The 16,070-nt window shown below is 41.8% G+C and overlaps 1 protein-coding gene across 6 annotated transcripts in view; it reads right to left on the reverse strand.

Moving 5' to 3' along the window:
• Positions 1–16,070, reverse strand: part of CACNA2D3 (calcium voltage-gated channel auxiliary subunit alpha2delta 3) — an 878,040-nt gene that overhangs the window by 171,182 nt on the left and 690,788 nt on the right. The window lies entirely within an intron of this gene.

Below are 16,070 nucleotides of genomic sequence, written 5' to 3' on the forward strand. Positions count from 1 at the left end.
GATAAAAACAGAATATGATAGAATAAATTAAAAATCCATATATGGACCTAGAAGAAGTTACAGAGGTTGTGGCTTTACAGAAAGGGTTGTAAATGCATTCCTCTTGGCAAGTTTTTTGTGGGTTTTTTTAAGCAACATTCAGTGACCATAACCCAGACTTCTGAGGTTTGGGGCTAAATCTAAGGACATTTTCCTGCATCTTATCTAAGCCAGTTCACCAGTAACGGTTTCTCTCCACCCCCTGAGATATTGCCATACTGTGTGGGACCAAACGTTACAACTAGATTATCTTCCAGAATGCAAGACATTTTCTTTGGGCAGACATTTAGAGACTGGAAATTAGCAGTTTTCTTCATGGTTCCTTTAGTGGAGGATTTCCTTGAGTCCATGCAGATGTAAAGTACAGCCATGTTTTAGGAATAGGGAACAGACTAGTCTCAGACTCCCTATCATCTCCCCTCCTACACAAATTCCACACTTTCCATCCACCTTCATTTGGTGTTATACATGGCCACTGCTGTTCAAGGTGCTTCTACACTCCAAACTAGAATTCCGCGAGAATGCCTCTGATCAGAGTTATCAGCTGAATATATGTTAAGTAGATAGCAGCTAGCAGGGACAGGAGGAATATAAGAGGGGAGAGAGTGCATGATCCTATAAGTCCAGGGCTGCACAATGTTGGCCCTCCAGCTGATTTTGGATGACAGCTCTCATAATCCCCAGCCACAGCGGCCAGCACTCAGGGATTGTTTGTTTGTTTGTTTGTTTGTTTGTTTGTTTAGCACCTGATTCCAAGAGACTAGGCAGTTCACAACAATAAATACAATTAAGAAAAAATAAAACAAACTGTTAAAACAATTATTTAAAACCATTTAAAACATTCAAGATTATTAAAAGCCAGGTTTATGGTAGTTGTAGGCCAACATCTGCAGGAGGACCATAGTTGTGCAGCCCTGGGTAGCCCAATATCAGAGTCTGTTAGCTTAAATCAGTTTAAAACCAACTTGGGTCTGTCAAGTAAATACTCCCTGAGGCATTCTATTCTATCTTCCACCAGTACCATGCTGTGTCTTGTATGAGGTGAGATGAGGTGTTCAAGGCAGAGCTCTCTCAGAGGAAAAGGCTTCCTCTCACAATACAGAAAGCAGGGGTGTAGTTATAATTGAGAGGATGGGTTCAAAGAACCCGAGCCCCACAGCTCCTGAGGGCCTCCCCAGCTCCTTCCCTCCCTATTTTCTTAATTATCTCCCTCACTCTGAGGGACCACTGGAGAAAGGGACAAACATGGGGCCCCTCTCCTGTAGCTACGCTATGGCAGATTAACGTAGTAGCAAATGTAGCATTTGCTACAGGCCCCTCATTTTCGAGGGCCCCACAAGCCTGGCTCCCAACTAGGAATTAAAGTTAAAACTTTACCTGTTTTATTTGGTCCATGTGAGAGAAAATATCCTTCTTCTTCTTTTTTTTTTTGTGTGCTAAATGTGCCTTTTAAGAGAAGGCCCAGCACAGCATTTGTCCAGTGGCTGTTGCTGGTGCCTATCACATTTTTCTTTTTAGAGTGTGAGCCCTTTGGAGACAGAGAAGCATCTATCCACTCTTTATTTTTCTATGTAAACCACTTTGAAAATTTTGATTGAAAAACGGTATATAAATGTTCACTGTTGTTGTAGTAAGTGTGAGTTTGTGGCTTAGTCTCCCATACTCCAAAATATAGCAAATGAAAAAATTGAATTACTTTACTATGCAAGTAAATAATTTATGTTTTAATATTTATGTGCATTTTTTTAAAAAATAGGGCCCCTTTATAACATATGCTACAGGCCCTGCACTAGCTTTTTCCGGCCCTGTAGCAACAGCCCTTTTAGAAAGTTTTTATTCCTTGATATTACCCAGTCAGCATTCATGTTTATTTGAGCTAGTGCAGTGAAGTATATAAGACACTGAGTTATGAATCAAGAAATCCACAGTTTGAATTTTGTCTCTGTTGTGCATTCACTAGGTGGCCTTAGGCAAACTCCTCCTCCTCAGCCTTAATCCCAATTTGCATTACGGGAATACAAATATTGATGATTTCCCAGGATTTTGCAAAGTTTGCACAAAACAATGCGGTTCATTTGTGCAACACTGAAAAGTGCCATAGAAATGCTAATTATTGTTATTTGTTCAGAATCAAAGGCCATTACAAAGATGCCATATAGGGCTGAGCTTAAACTGTGGTCGGAGTACTTTTAAGGAAATTAGAAAGGGACCTTAAAGAAAAAGGAGAGCAGGGGCTTACCTGCTCTCCGCCACCCCTTCCAGCTTCCTGCTGGGGCATTGTATGTCCCAAAAAGCACCGTGTGTCTCAGCATGCAAATTGCAACCAAGTATATGCGTGCACGATTTGCATGATCAGTATAGTGTTGCTGCTGACAATGCAAATGGTGTCTGCACCTGTGCAGATGCCATGTGTATGCTGACAGCACACAGGGATTTTTGTGACATACACTGCCCCAACAGGAAGCTGGAAGGGGTGACGGAGAGCAGGTAAGCACCTGCTCTCCTTTTTCTTTAAATTCCCTTTCTAATTCCTTAAAAGTGCTCGAACTGTACTTCGAACCGTGGTCCGGGCACATCCCTAATGCCATATATCCAGTAACATATAGGAATATGAGAACCAAGTAATTGCATGCAAACAGCTAATACCATACGGATAATGTATTTATCCAGGTAATGCCTATAAAGGAAAATCTTATATTTGCTCCTCATTCCAGAGGAGCTATCAAGAATATTTTTCAAAAAACTCACTCTAGGAGCATTATATAGATTACAGCATATTAGATAGATAGATCAGTATCTTCAGATATTCCCTGGCCACAGATACAAAAGCACTGATCATCTGGAGTTTTGGTGCCATGACTCTAAAATAGCCCCAGACTACTAAACTACATGGCATGCTGCAAATGTGAAATTACCTGCTTGGGCAGAAGATCAAAATTATTTTGAAGAAACCTAAAAGAGTTTAAAGAAAACTACTAAATTTTGTTTTGGAGGGAATACATCCCTACCTCAGACTCACAGAAGGCATTAATACAGCATATCAGTCAGGCTGTACTTTGCCATTTGCTTCTTGCCAACAATGGAATGAATGTCCTGTTAGATACCAAAGCTGATGAAGGGACATTGACATGTGCAAAGTAAAGTTGTTGTTGTTTGTGGTTGTGGTTAGTACCCAACAGCTGACCAAATTTCACCTAATGTACAGGTTTTAGGAGAATCTAGACTCCTGCTGTGGAGAAATATATGAGGAATTCCAAGAAGAAAAATGATTAGGCTAGCAAAAATTTTTGGGAGCATTCTCAGTTTTATCTTTAGTTTCCCTCTAGAATGACTGCATATAATCCAAATCAAAATTATTCCTTGTAGTTTTTACAGAATGCATTAATAAAGTGGCTTGGAATCTTTTACGCGTGGAGTCATCATATGAACAGCAAAGTATTGGTGGAGCTTGGATGAGACTTGAACTCAGAAAGTTTTTCATTTGATCAAGCTAAATTCTTTAGCTGCATTAACATAGATTGTGTTACACATAATATAGTACACTTACAAAACATGAGAACACCGTTGGTCAAAAGTAGCTCAATGTGAAAAGGCAAATATTCAATTGAGTATTCAGATTCAATATTTGGTCTAAAGTAAAGTTGTGCCGTTGAGTTGGTGTCGACTCCTGGCAGCCACAGTGCCCTGTAGTTTTCATTGGTAGAATACAGAAGGAGTTTACCATTGCAATCTCCCGCGCAGTATGAGATGATGTCTTTCAGCATCTCCCTCTATTGCTGGTGCCTGATATAGGTGTTTCCCATAGTCTGGGAAACATACCAGCGGGGATTTGAACCAGCAACCTCTTGCTCCCTAGGCAAGTTACTTCCCCGTTGCACCATTAGGTGGCTCTATGCAGTGTTAAATCTGGTGCTCTCGAAGTGCTTTGGATTCAATGGTTCAGATTTGAATATTCATTTTGTCTGAATAACCGTCCTTAAGATACAATGACTAGAATCAAAATATCTAGTAATCACTACTGGTTCTATTCAGAGACACAGCAATCCACAGAAAGTACTTTGGATGAACAGACAAGGCTTGATATACTGCCTTCTTTCTATATCCCGCACCCAAAGCCCAGTGATTGGAAGGGAACAAGGAGGCTGGGCAAAGTAACTGGCCAGCTCAACTTGTCAGTTTCAAAGGACTCTTTCTAGGGGTGTAGCAAAGTTGGAGCGGGCCTTGGGGCAAAATGTGAAGATGGGCCCTTCCCCCTCCACTTCTTCAGAGAGTCAGGAGGGGAAGAGCAAGCTGTCACCCAGCCAAACAATCCCTCTTCCTAAGGGGCCCAGGGACATTTCCCACAACCTTTTTCAATTATAGCTACACCCATGACATTTTCTCCCCCTCAACGTATATTGAAGATCACCTTATTCCCTCCTGTGTGTCAGTTTCAACAAATTTACCGCTGAAAAGCAGGAAGGGAAAAGCCTCCAAGTGGCTGAATCTCTCTGGCCCCATTTGCATGGCAAACCATGGCTGGATAAACCTGAAGTTAATTTTTGTAACTCTGAATCACCCCACTGACATTCATCCAACCATAGGCTGGCAACCTCCAGTATCCGGGCGGGGGAGCCACTTCCTCCTCCTGGTCTGCCAAAGCCGCATCCCAGCAAGCTCCGTAGCGTTCATGTCACCAAGGCATCAGAACATCTGCAGGGCAGCTGCCATTGGCAATGATCTTCAAGGGGGCATGCTAAGCAATATCATGCCTTTTTGGAATGAATGGACTGCCCTGCCTCAGCATGGAAAGGGCATTTAAATCCCTTCAAATAGCATTTAAGCCCTTCTCCTAACAGCAATTGCACTGTCATGCTCATAAGAGCCCTGGACCAAAACAGTCTTGCACTAGCACAATTACAGGCAATGGGGGGATGCTGAGGGGCACTATTTTCCTGTTACTCCAGGAAAGGAACATGATGACTTCTTAGGAGGGCATATGTATTTGCGGGAGGGCAAGGAATCCTGGAGTCCCGTCTATTGTGACCAAGGATGCTCTTGAGATAGCAGACCGCAGCGAAGCACTCCAGGAACGCCCAAGCACACTCCTGCCTCTGTGCTGGCTTGCAGGCCAGGGATTAGCCCTCTCATGAGACAGCCAGTCCACTGGGGAGGACTAGCAGCTCAGTTAGTTTTGGTCCTTTGTCAAACTGTGCTCTCATGAATTTGGCCATCCAAATCAAGGTAAAAATATAACTTGTACACCACAACACTCTTCTCTCCAGGCAATCCAGTCATACTCCCAAGGAGTCATGGCCACTCCATGTCTCTGACAGCTTTTAAAAGGTCTTTAAAGACGCATCTGTTCACCCAGGCTTTTAACTGATACTGTTTTGATTGTTTTTAATGTAGTTTTAGACAGGGGCGTAACGATAGGGGGGCGGGGGGGCACGTGCCCCAGGAGCCACTTGGGAGGGGGCGCCAAAAAGTGCCCCCGCCAGTCCCCTGCCTTTGGCAAAAAAAAATTTTTGAGTGATTTTTTTTTTTTGTCATTACGGAGCTCTCCGGTGGGCGGGAGCGCCCATTGGCTGCCGGAGAACACATGCCCACCATGCTGGTTGTCTCAGTTCCTCCCTCCCTGCTTGCTGCACGCACGAGGAGTAGCTTGATTTAGTTGAGAGAGCAGCTGCTGCTGGGGACGTTCTCTGACTCTGCCTGCCTGCCGTTTGACCACCACACTGCCCTCTGGCTGCATTTTATTCTTCTGTTCTGCATGAACAAAGTACGTTTCATTGCTAAAATCTCTCTCTCCCCTGTGTGTGTGTTGTGTGTGAGAGAATGCCCCTACTCCCTTGCATAACGTCCTCCTTTTAGCTCTTCTGTGCTTTGCATAGCAGGCTTACCCCCCCCCCCCCCAAACCGAGGGTAGCTGCCTGCAAGTGGAGCCAGTGGGGCTCTCCTGGCTTGCATTGTGTGAGTTTCTGGCTTGCATTGTGTTTCTGGCTTGCATTGTGTGAGTCCCGGTGGGATTGCAAAAGGAAACTCACGCAATGCAAGCCAGGAGAGCAACTTGTGGCTCCACTTGCATTGCCCGAGTTTCCTTTTGCAATCCCATCTCTGCAAAAGGAAACTCATGCAATGCAAGTGGAGCCACAAGTCACTCTCCTGGCTTGCATGCATGAGTTTCCTTTTGCAGAGGTGGGATTGCAAAAGGAAACTAGTAGTACTAGTACACAAGATCTTTGCAGCTCTGCTAGTAATTACAACTTCTGGATCATCCCTTAGCATTGGGGGTGGGGTGGCAAATTTAATTTGGAACTCATTAATATAATTTTTGAATAATGTTCAGTCTGTCTGGATTAATACTAGGTTTATTCTTTATAGCAGATTTTTATTAGCAACATACAGTCTACAACATTTTCAGCCTTGTTCATTTGGTGCATATTGTAGATGTTCTGTCTGCAAAACATAAGTACAGCATCTATATTTTTGAAGGGGGGGAAATCCCATTTAATACAGTGTGAACAAATTGGTCCAAAAAGTAGCAATGGGAAGTTTTTCTTTCTGCCCCTGTAGCTTTAATAAGATAGAGTGCACAAATATCACTTGATTAACAGCTGCGATATTAATTTCCCTTTTTGGTTGCTTGACTCACAGTGAGAATCATGTCAAGGCAGTGGAGAACCAATTAAATTGATTTTAATCTTTGTTAGGGAAGATAACATGCCTTTTTCCTTGTTTAAATAATTAAAGTTTCAGTAGGTATTATTTCTGGCTTTAAAGAAATTGGTATCTTAATGTACAGGAATCCTTCTAATTACATACTTAATAGTTTTTAAAAAGTTAATCACGGTTTTTCATTCAATGTGTATTTTGTTTTACATATGAAACTTATATTTTCCTTTGAGAGAGTTTTAAAAATAAGAGGAAATTGGGAAGGCTTTTTTAAAACAAAGAAAAATCTCACCCCTACTTATTCATGATCTTTTTGATTTGCCTGTGTTTTTATTTCAAGCAAGTCAGATGTATGTTGGGGGGTATTTATTTATGTGTATTTATTTCAAGCAAGTCAGATGTAATTGCAAATAACATGCAGAAGATCCCAGGTTCAATCCCTACCTCCAGGTAGGGCTGGGAGAAACTCCTGCCTGAAACCTTGGAGAGCTGCTGCCAGTCAGTGTGGGCAATAGTGAGCTAGGTGGACCAATATCTGACTCTGTAGACAGCTTCCTACGTAATCAAACCATAACTTGCCCTTACGTTCAGTCCAATTGGATGCATTCACATTCACAGCTTACATCCAATAAACTGCTGAGTAAGCCCTCCAAACTAGGATCACACAGTGTGGTTTGCAATTCTGGTATATGAAGGGCCCAAACCTCAGTTTTGCTGTTCAGGTGCATAGGCAAACGGTGATTTAATTAAACCAGGAGGTTATTTATTAAGACTGTGTATGAGAGGGAAGCAGAAAGAGTAGGAGATCATGGCTCAAATAATGGTGGCTGAATGTGGCCATTGAGTTTCCCAGGAATACAACCAACGTTAAGTGAGCTACAAATAGACATTATTATAGAATTAATAAACATAGAATATCTATGATAGACTAGAATATATGTCTATTATAATTTAAGTCTCTATTATAATATAAGCATAAATCTTGAATAGACTAGAATATCTATGATGGAAAAGACTAGAATACCTGTCTTGTCTTTTCCATTTTGGGACACAAAACCTATTACTATGTTTAAAAGCATTTATTTTCTGGCCATGAGGACTGCAAACTTAGGCTGTTGGTATGCAAGACATTTCTTTAAAATATATATTTCTAAAGAGCCTTGTAGCCTCATGTTTCCTTTTTCCTGTCCCAGTATACTTGCATGGATGCAGCCCACAACCCACATTTGACTATGGCTGTGACACATTTCCATATTTCCGGGGGCAGCCGGGGGGAAGGAGAGTGGGGGGGGGGCGCACAATTTCAGTGCTTGCCCCGGGCGCCGTTTTCCCTAGTTACGCCTCTGGTTTTAGAGCATTGTTTTTTTAAAAAAATTAAATTGTTGTGTTTTAAATTTCTTGTTTTTGTTTTTTAACCGGGGTTTTAATGTTGTTCTTATCTGTTGTGAACTGCCCAGAGACATGGGTTTTGGACGGTATAAAAATATGTAAAGAAATAAATGTGTCTGGGTAGTACCGTGTGGTCAGACTAGGGAAACACTGGGACAGGGGATAGATCTTTACTCTCATTCAAATGTCCTGGGTTTGGACTAATGTTGCGGAGTATGCAGATCGCCCGCCATGGGGAATCACGGGAGAGGTGAGCCCCGATTATCACTGAACCCAGGAAACTATGGATGCTGTATTGGATATGTGCTAATAGATGACCTGCTTGACTGCTTCATCATGGCAATCACCAAGACAGGATAGGTATTGCTGGGCTACCCATCCCTGCTGCTTGCTTGTTTCAAGGTATCAGGTTGGGCGGCATCTGCCATCTGGTTTGCATGCATGTCTCCATGGCCTTTCACTCGCATAAGAGTGTGGTCTGGGAGGTAGGGACATTGTCACACATTAGTAATGATTCAGCTCGATCCATGTGTACGCCAGGACAGTTCTTCTCATGAGTAATGCCACAGAGTGTGTGCTTGTGCCCAAGGCGAATGGCCCCCCTTCCCCAACTTTACTGTACAAAAAATAGAGCAGAGACATTCAAGAATTCCTGGGTGGGCCAGTCTTTTAAAGCCAGCACTGGGTATCACTGCCCTGCCCTATGTTATCTTAGCAGCAATCTAATTGGGTTGCCTGGTTTATGGTGCCACCATGACTAAATGTGCGTGTGAACATATTTCTTTATTGATTCATTTTTGGAGACCAAAATACATAGTGTCCATTTTGCCATCCCACCCCCTTTCTCTTTTAGTTGCCAAAGGCGGGACAAGAGACGCAGTGGAAAGCGGTCATCCCTCAATATGACTTTTCCCTTTGACAGACTTAGAAGTTTGGGATGGGACAAAGTGGTGTCCCTGTTCCCAGGCAATAGCTTGTGGAGTGCAGAGATGGGGCAGAGCAAATGCTCAGAGAGGTAGCCACCAAGAAATGCAACAGGCATTGAGTGGGTGCATTCCTGGGTGGGTCTTAGCTGCCCTCTCTAAGATTTTGCTTCTAGAAACTGCACAAAACTGCAGTTATGGCGGCATCTGCATTTGCACGTAACATTACCATCTTCAAACCTCAGGTTGGAGAAGCAAAACTCAATACAAACTGAAGGTTCAAACTGGAGTTTGGCAAGGGAAACTGCAGGTTGCTTTTGCCGTGAAACCACAGTTTCATGCATCTGGACATACACAAGTTCCAACTTCTGCCCAATTCAACTGCAGTTTGGCTACATGCGATTGGGCCTCTCAACCAATTTGGACATTGCTGATTCAATTTGAAAAGATCTGCAGGTCTAGCTATTTAATTTGGATTTAGCTATTCAGCCCAAATTTCAGCTGAATCAAATAGCAATCGAAAGCTTCACATATTCCTAGTATGTTTCAGAATCTTGAGGTATTGTTGCATTCCAGTATTTGAAATCAGTATGTTTCCTCTAATAGCAATGCATCCATTTGCTCTTCTCAACCTTGGATGGACAACTGCGAACAGATTTTCTAGGGATATGCCTTACACCAAGTCAGTCCATTGGTCTATCTAGCTCAATGTTGTCTACACTGACTGGTAGTGACTCTTCAAGCCCTACTTGGAGATGCTAGGAAGTGAAACTGGGACCTTCTGCACACAAGCATGCAGATGCTCTTCCACTGAGGTATGATCCCATCCCCTAAGGGGAACATTTAACAGCGCTCACATGTAGTCACCCATCCAAATGCAAAGAAAGGCAGACCTAGCTTAGCAAAGAGAACAACCTGCAGTCTTTTCCCTCTTGAAGCCCAGTGCTGGCTTTATGGGAAGTGCTGCTGAAGTTCATCAGTGAACAAGAAATGTGACAGTGAGCAAAAAATACAACAGGCATGGAGCGGGTTCATCAGTGAACAACCTGTTTTTATTTTTGTGAAGAATTTGAGCATGACTAGCCAGATGAAAACTGTTATGTTTGCTGCTCTTTAAATTTAATTCTGCGCCGTCTAGATATAAATTAACAATCTTACTCTTCAGTCAGCGTGTGTAAAAGAATAATGTTTTGCTGGAGGCATGTATAAAACAAAACATATATTTTACTGTAGTTCCCCCACCCCCTTCTTTCAAAAAAGAAAGAAAAGAAAAGAAACACAATGTGTAATAGCAATTCTACACACACACACACACACCCCACCCCACCCCACCCCCCATTTTAACTTTGTGGTTTTGGACTTGGAGAGCTGGTCTTAATTACCAATCTACTTTCTAATGTTTAAAGAACTGTTCCATTTATCTTTAACATGTTTCTCATTTTTCTCTATTTCAGGGCCTGCAGTATTCCAGAACCCACTCCCCTCACAGCCCTCAGGCAAATCACAGATTTACAAAAAGTGCCTCCAAAACCCTTGTGGCTTTTAAGATCAAGTATTCGTATGGGAATTTTATTTTTATTTTTATTTTACCCTGTGAATAAAGTTCTTGGCTTTGTAGCAGAGTTTTTCATCTATTCTGGAGACTTTTGTTTTGCTACCTCTATATGGTTTAAATTGGTGCTTAGTGATCTGAGTGTACATCTTTCTTTCAGCTTCTGCCCATTTAGTAGGTATGAAACTTAAATAAAAATAATAAAATATTATTTGCCAAATATGAACCTCTTTCTTCATTTTCACTATGAAGAATGTTTAAACATTATTATATAAGCCTGTACTTCCACTAATCCCATTGAAACAGTATATTTCCTATCCATATTAATGAATGCAGTGGCTCAGAGCAATCTATGGACCGAAAATATTACAGAGAGAGACAGGCTTATTGCAATGCTGAGTTGTTTGTTCTTCTCCAGGCCTGTCAAACATAGGTCTGGAGTAGAACAAAGACACAGCACACCAGCCATGCATTACAGCTCACCAGAACCTGTAAGTGCTACACAAAGACAATTCAAGATGTTGGATGGGTGGGGCAATGTGCACTGCCAATGCTATAGCAGCTACAGTCACCACCAGAAGAAGTGTCATGTCAATGCAGAGAAATGGGTGGAGGCATTTGGGATGACTCATTCGAGATGACTCGAAGAGCAGCATTTGGGATGACTCAACTTTCTGGTATCCATTTCAGCAAACATGGAAGCAGCTACATAGGCACCACTCCATGGCTGCCTTCAGACATCAAGGGAAACTTGAGGCAAACCCACTTCAGGCTGCCCCTCCATTTATTATTTATTTTTATTTATTTGCTTTATATAGCACCTTTCCAAAAATGGCTCAGGGCGGATTTTCCATGACATCCAAATAACCAGAAGAACCATGGTTCCCAGACCCAACCACATTCATTCCTTTCCAATGGAACCCAATGGAACTTCCAATGGAACCTCTGGTTGTAAATAAGTTATATTTACAAAACCGAGGGTCCTGAGGCTTGAACACTTCACTCAAACAGGAGTTTGAAGGGCTCCTTCTACATTGGCTCGTGTGGCTTTCCTTCAAGGGTTGGAGAAGCCGGCACAGCCAGTTCTGCCCCCTTTGCAGCCTCCCAGACTGCAGATCGCAATTGTCTGGGAGTGCACGGACTGGCAGGGCAACAGCAGGTCCATTGGACCCGCAATCTAAGGTATGTCCAAAGGTGGCCTATGATTCTGAGATATGGTAACAAAGTGTTTCTTCAAGGGACTACTGCAACTGCCATACAAAACAGTAGTTCAAACCCATCTCTATTCACCATAAGTAAGATGCTGCTGCAGCAATAGCAAGTCATTTTATGCCAAGCAGAGTTAAAAAGTATCTATGGCAGGCCTGCTCAACTTAGGCACCCCCAGCTGTTTTTGGACTACAACTCACATAACCCCCAGCCACAGTGGCCAATAGCTAGGAATTATGGGAGTTGTAGGCCAACATCGGCAGGAGGGCTGAAGTTGAGCAGCCCTGATCTATTGCCTAGTTCTCACTGAGGTGGTAAACATGTGCTTGGACTGTATCAATTCAAACAGCAGATGGGATGACAATATCAAATATGTTGACATACCTTTTACCCTCCAATTTCTGCACATGGAAAAAGTAAGGCTAAGCTAGAAACAGTCTTACTGACATATTTTCTAAATGGAAGAGGGTTTTTTAAATGGAGAAGTATGTGAGCCTCAATGTCCAGTAAGAAGTGGTGCCGCTCAGAAACAGGTTTAGCTCTCTGTGTCTCACCTACATGAGAATTAGGTCTACAAGATTAAGAGCCTATGATGAGTTCTCTGTAATGTAAATTAAAAATAATTCCCTTGTCCAGATTCCCTGAGCAGTAAGGTATGCTCATTTGGGATGAAATATTTAAATAGTCTTTCATAGAATCTCCCTGGAGAAATCTCTTCCCAGTTCCACTTCTGTGAAACAAGGAGTTAGATTGCCTTTAAAAAAATAGATACTACCTACCCAAGAACTTGTGAACCACAGGGTTTCTATTCAATACATTTTGGGGGGTTGCAGGCTGTTCTCTCATCTCATACAAGTCTATAATATTCCTTTATTTAAAATAACCCACCTTTATTCCTTTATTTAAAATAACCCACATAACCCACCCTTTCATTTAAAATAAAAACTTCCAGGACAGCTGAATATAGAGTTAAAACAACACCAATCTAACAATAATTCAACAAATAATATGAGCAGCATTAAACAGACCACAAATGGACTACATAACAACAAAAGAAAAAAGATCTGCAGCATTAAATGTACCAAAAACAGATCCAAAAGCTTTGGCAATTTTTTTAAAAAAGAGATCTTTGCCTGGCTCTGGAAAGACACAAGATTTGGCAGCAGGTAAGCCTCTCTAGAAAGAGTTCCACCATGATCAAGAAGATCAGTTCCCTGGTTCCCATCTGCTTCACATCTGAAAGTGGGAGCAGCCAAAAAATGACCTCTCTCGACATTTGAGAGATTAATGTAGGAATAGGAATAAAGCAAATGTGATATGAAACAAGAGAGGGGACTGCAGTTGTAGAAACTGTATGGGGACGGTACATACTTGCCCTCATAAACCATGAGGAGCCTAAAATCCTAAAAACAGTATCCTTGACTGTTTTTTCTAGTTGTAGCTTTCTTCTTTTGTATTATATAAGAATGTAGCTTTTGCCCGATTTTCTCCCGACATTCCAAGACAGTTCCCATTTCTATTTCTGCAACTGGCTTAGAGAATTGAAACAAGACTTATGGAGCAAGAGACGGAGCTGTGTATGTGCGGTGGAACGTTGCCCTTTCCAGGTCATATCATAAAAATAACAAAACCTGGGATGCGGTGCAAGGTTCTACACTTCCTGAATGGTTTTCTGGATTCTGTCTACCCTTGACTGGACAACAAAGAAGTACCCACAATGTTGGGGGCAATATGCTAAATCATTGTAAACCGCTTAGAGAGCTCCAGCTATAGAGCGGTATATAAATGTAAGTGCTATTGCTATTGCTATTGCTAAAGGGAATGCATAGAAGAGAAGAATAGGCCTCAACCTGACATCCATGCATTCAACCAAAAGTCTGTCCAGGGCCTACATATATAACCTATTTGCCATCTGAATAAGGTTTCTCTTTTGCCTTTTCCTGTCAGAGCAAAACCCACTGACTGCTAGACCAGATATAACTAAGCCTTGGAGATTCTAGAAAAACTTTCAAGGAACTTCGGTTGTGGTATTTTGACCTGAATTCTACCAATGGAGAATTTCAGCTGTGAATCTATCTTATGGTGTCTATCTTATGTTTCTTTTAGATTGTGAGCCCTTTGGGGACAGGGATCCATCTTATTTATTTATTATTTCTCTGTGTAAACCACCCTGAGCCATATTTAGAAGGGCTGTATAGAAATTGAATAAATAACAATAACATTATTATTATTACAAATGGGATTATTTTGGTCTTCTTCTGCCACAACCTTTCAATTTCAATAAAATACAAAGATCCACAAATTGAAATTGAAAGTCTGTGGCAGAAGAAGACCAAAATAATCCCAGTAGTAATTGGTGCCCTAGGTGCAATTCCAAAACAACTTGAAGAGCACCTCAGCACCATAGAGGCCACAAAAATCACCATCAGCCAATTACAAAAAGCAACTTTACTGGGAACAGCCTATATATTGCGACAATATCTATAATAATAACAATATTGATAATAAAATTCAGCCATCCCAGGTCCTTTGGAAGGACTCGATGTCTGGATAAAACAAACCAGTCAATAACACCTGTCTGACTGTGTACATAAATAAATAATAAATCAGACTGACTACAAACAAAGGCATGACATAGTAGCAGGGATGATACACTGGAACATCTGCAAAAAATACAAGATTGGTGGGACCATACAATTGAAAAAGTTAAAGAAAATGAAGATGTAAAAATATTAGGGGACTTCCGACTACAAACAGACAAACATTTGCCACACAATACGCCAGATATCACTGTAGTCGAGAAGAAAGAAAAACAAGTTAAAATAATCGACATAGCAATACCAGGGGATAGCAGAATAGAAGAAAAAGAAATAGAAAAAATCACCAAATACAAAGATCTACAAATTGAAAGGCTGTGGCAGAAAAAGACCAAAATGTGGCAGAAAAAGACCAAAATAAACCAAAATAACCAAAAGGCTGTGGCAAAAAAAGACCAATTACCAGTGGTAATTGGCGCCTTGGGTGCAGTTCCAAAAGACCTTGAAGAACACCTCAACACCATAGGGGCCACAGAAATCACCATCAGCCACTTACAAAAAGCAACTTTACTGAGAACAGCCTATATTCTGTGACAATATCTATAACAACAGCAACAACATTGATAATAAAATTCAGCCATCCCAGATCCTTGGGAAGGACTCGATGTCTGGATAAAACAAACCAGTCAATAACACCTGTGTAAATAAATAAATAAATAAACAAACAAACAAATAAATAAAATCTTTTAAAATGAAACAATGGGCTGTATCCAGAGTTGTCTCAGCAGAAAGAATTTTGGGCAAGGGAACTTCTTTCTTCACTCAGAGAAGGATCCTCTGCATAATTTTTAGAAATGTATCCTCTCCCAGCAGCCTTTAAGAACATAAGAACATAAGAGCCCTGCTGGATCAGGCCGAAGGCCCATCCAGTCCAGCATCCTGTTTCACACAGTTGCCCACCAGATGCCGCTGGAAGCCTACAGGCAGGAGTTGAGGGCATGCCCTCTCTCCTGCTTTTGCTCCCCTGCAACTGGTATTCAGAGGCATCCTGCCTTGGAGGCTGGAGGTGGCCTTTAGCCCTCCAACTAGGTAGATAGACCTCTCCTTCAGGAAGTTATTCAAACCCATCTGAAAACCATCCAGGTTGTTGGCTGTCACTGCATCTTGTTGTAGAGAATTCCACAAGTTGATTATGCGTTGTGTTAAAAAATACTTCCGTTTGTTGGTCCTAGATTTCCTGGCAATCAATTTCATGGGATGACCCCTGGTTCTAGTGTTAGGTGAGGGGGAGAAGAATTTCTCTCTATCCACTCTCTCCACACCATGCATGATTTTATAGACCTCTATCATGTCTCCCCACAGTCGTCTTTTTTTCTAAACCAAATAGCCCCAGGTGTTGTAGCCTAGCCTCATACGAATGGTGCTCTAGGCCCCTGATTATCCTGACTGTCCTCTTCTGCACCTTTTCTAGATTCTACAATGTCCCTTTTTTGCTGTGGTGGCCAGAATTGTACGCAGTACCCCAGGTCTGGCCACACCATAGTTTTGTATAAGGGCATTATAATATTAGCCATTTTATTTTCAACCCCCTTCCTAATGATCCCTAGCATGGAACTGGCCTTTTTCACAGCTGCTGCACACTGAGTCGACACTTTCAATGAGCTGTCCACCACGACACCAAGATCCCTCTCCTGTTCAGTCACCGACAGCTCAGTCACAAATGAGTTCACAACTTTCTCATAACTTGATAGATGAACCTGCTCTTTT

The sequence above is a fragment of the Hemicordylus capensis genome, chromosome 2 (assembly GCF_027244095.1).
Source record: "Hemicordylus capensis ecotype Gifberg chromosome 2, rHemCap1.1.pri, whole genome shotgun sequence".
Lineage (NCBI taxonomy): Eukaryota > Metazoa > Chordata > Lepidosauria > Squamata > Cordylidae > Hemicordylus > Hemicordylus capensis.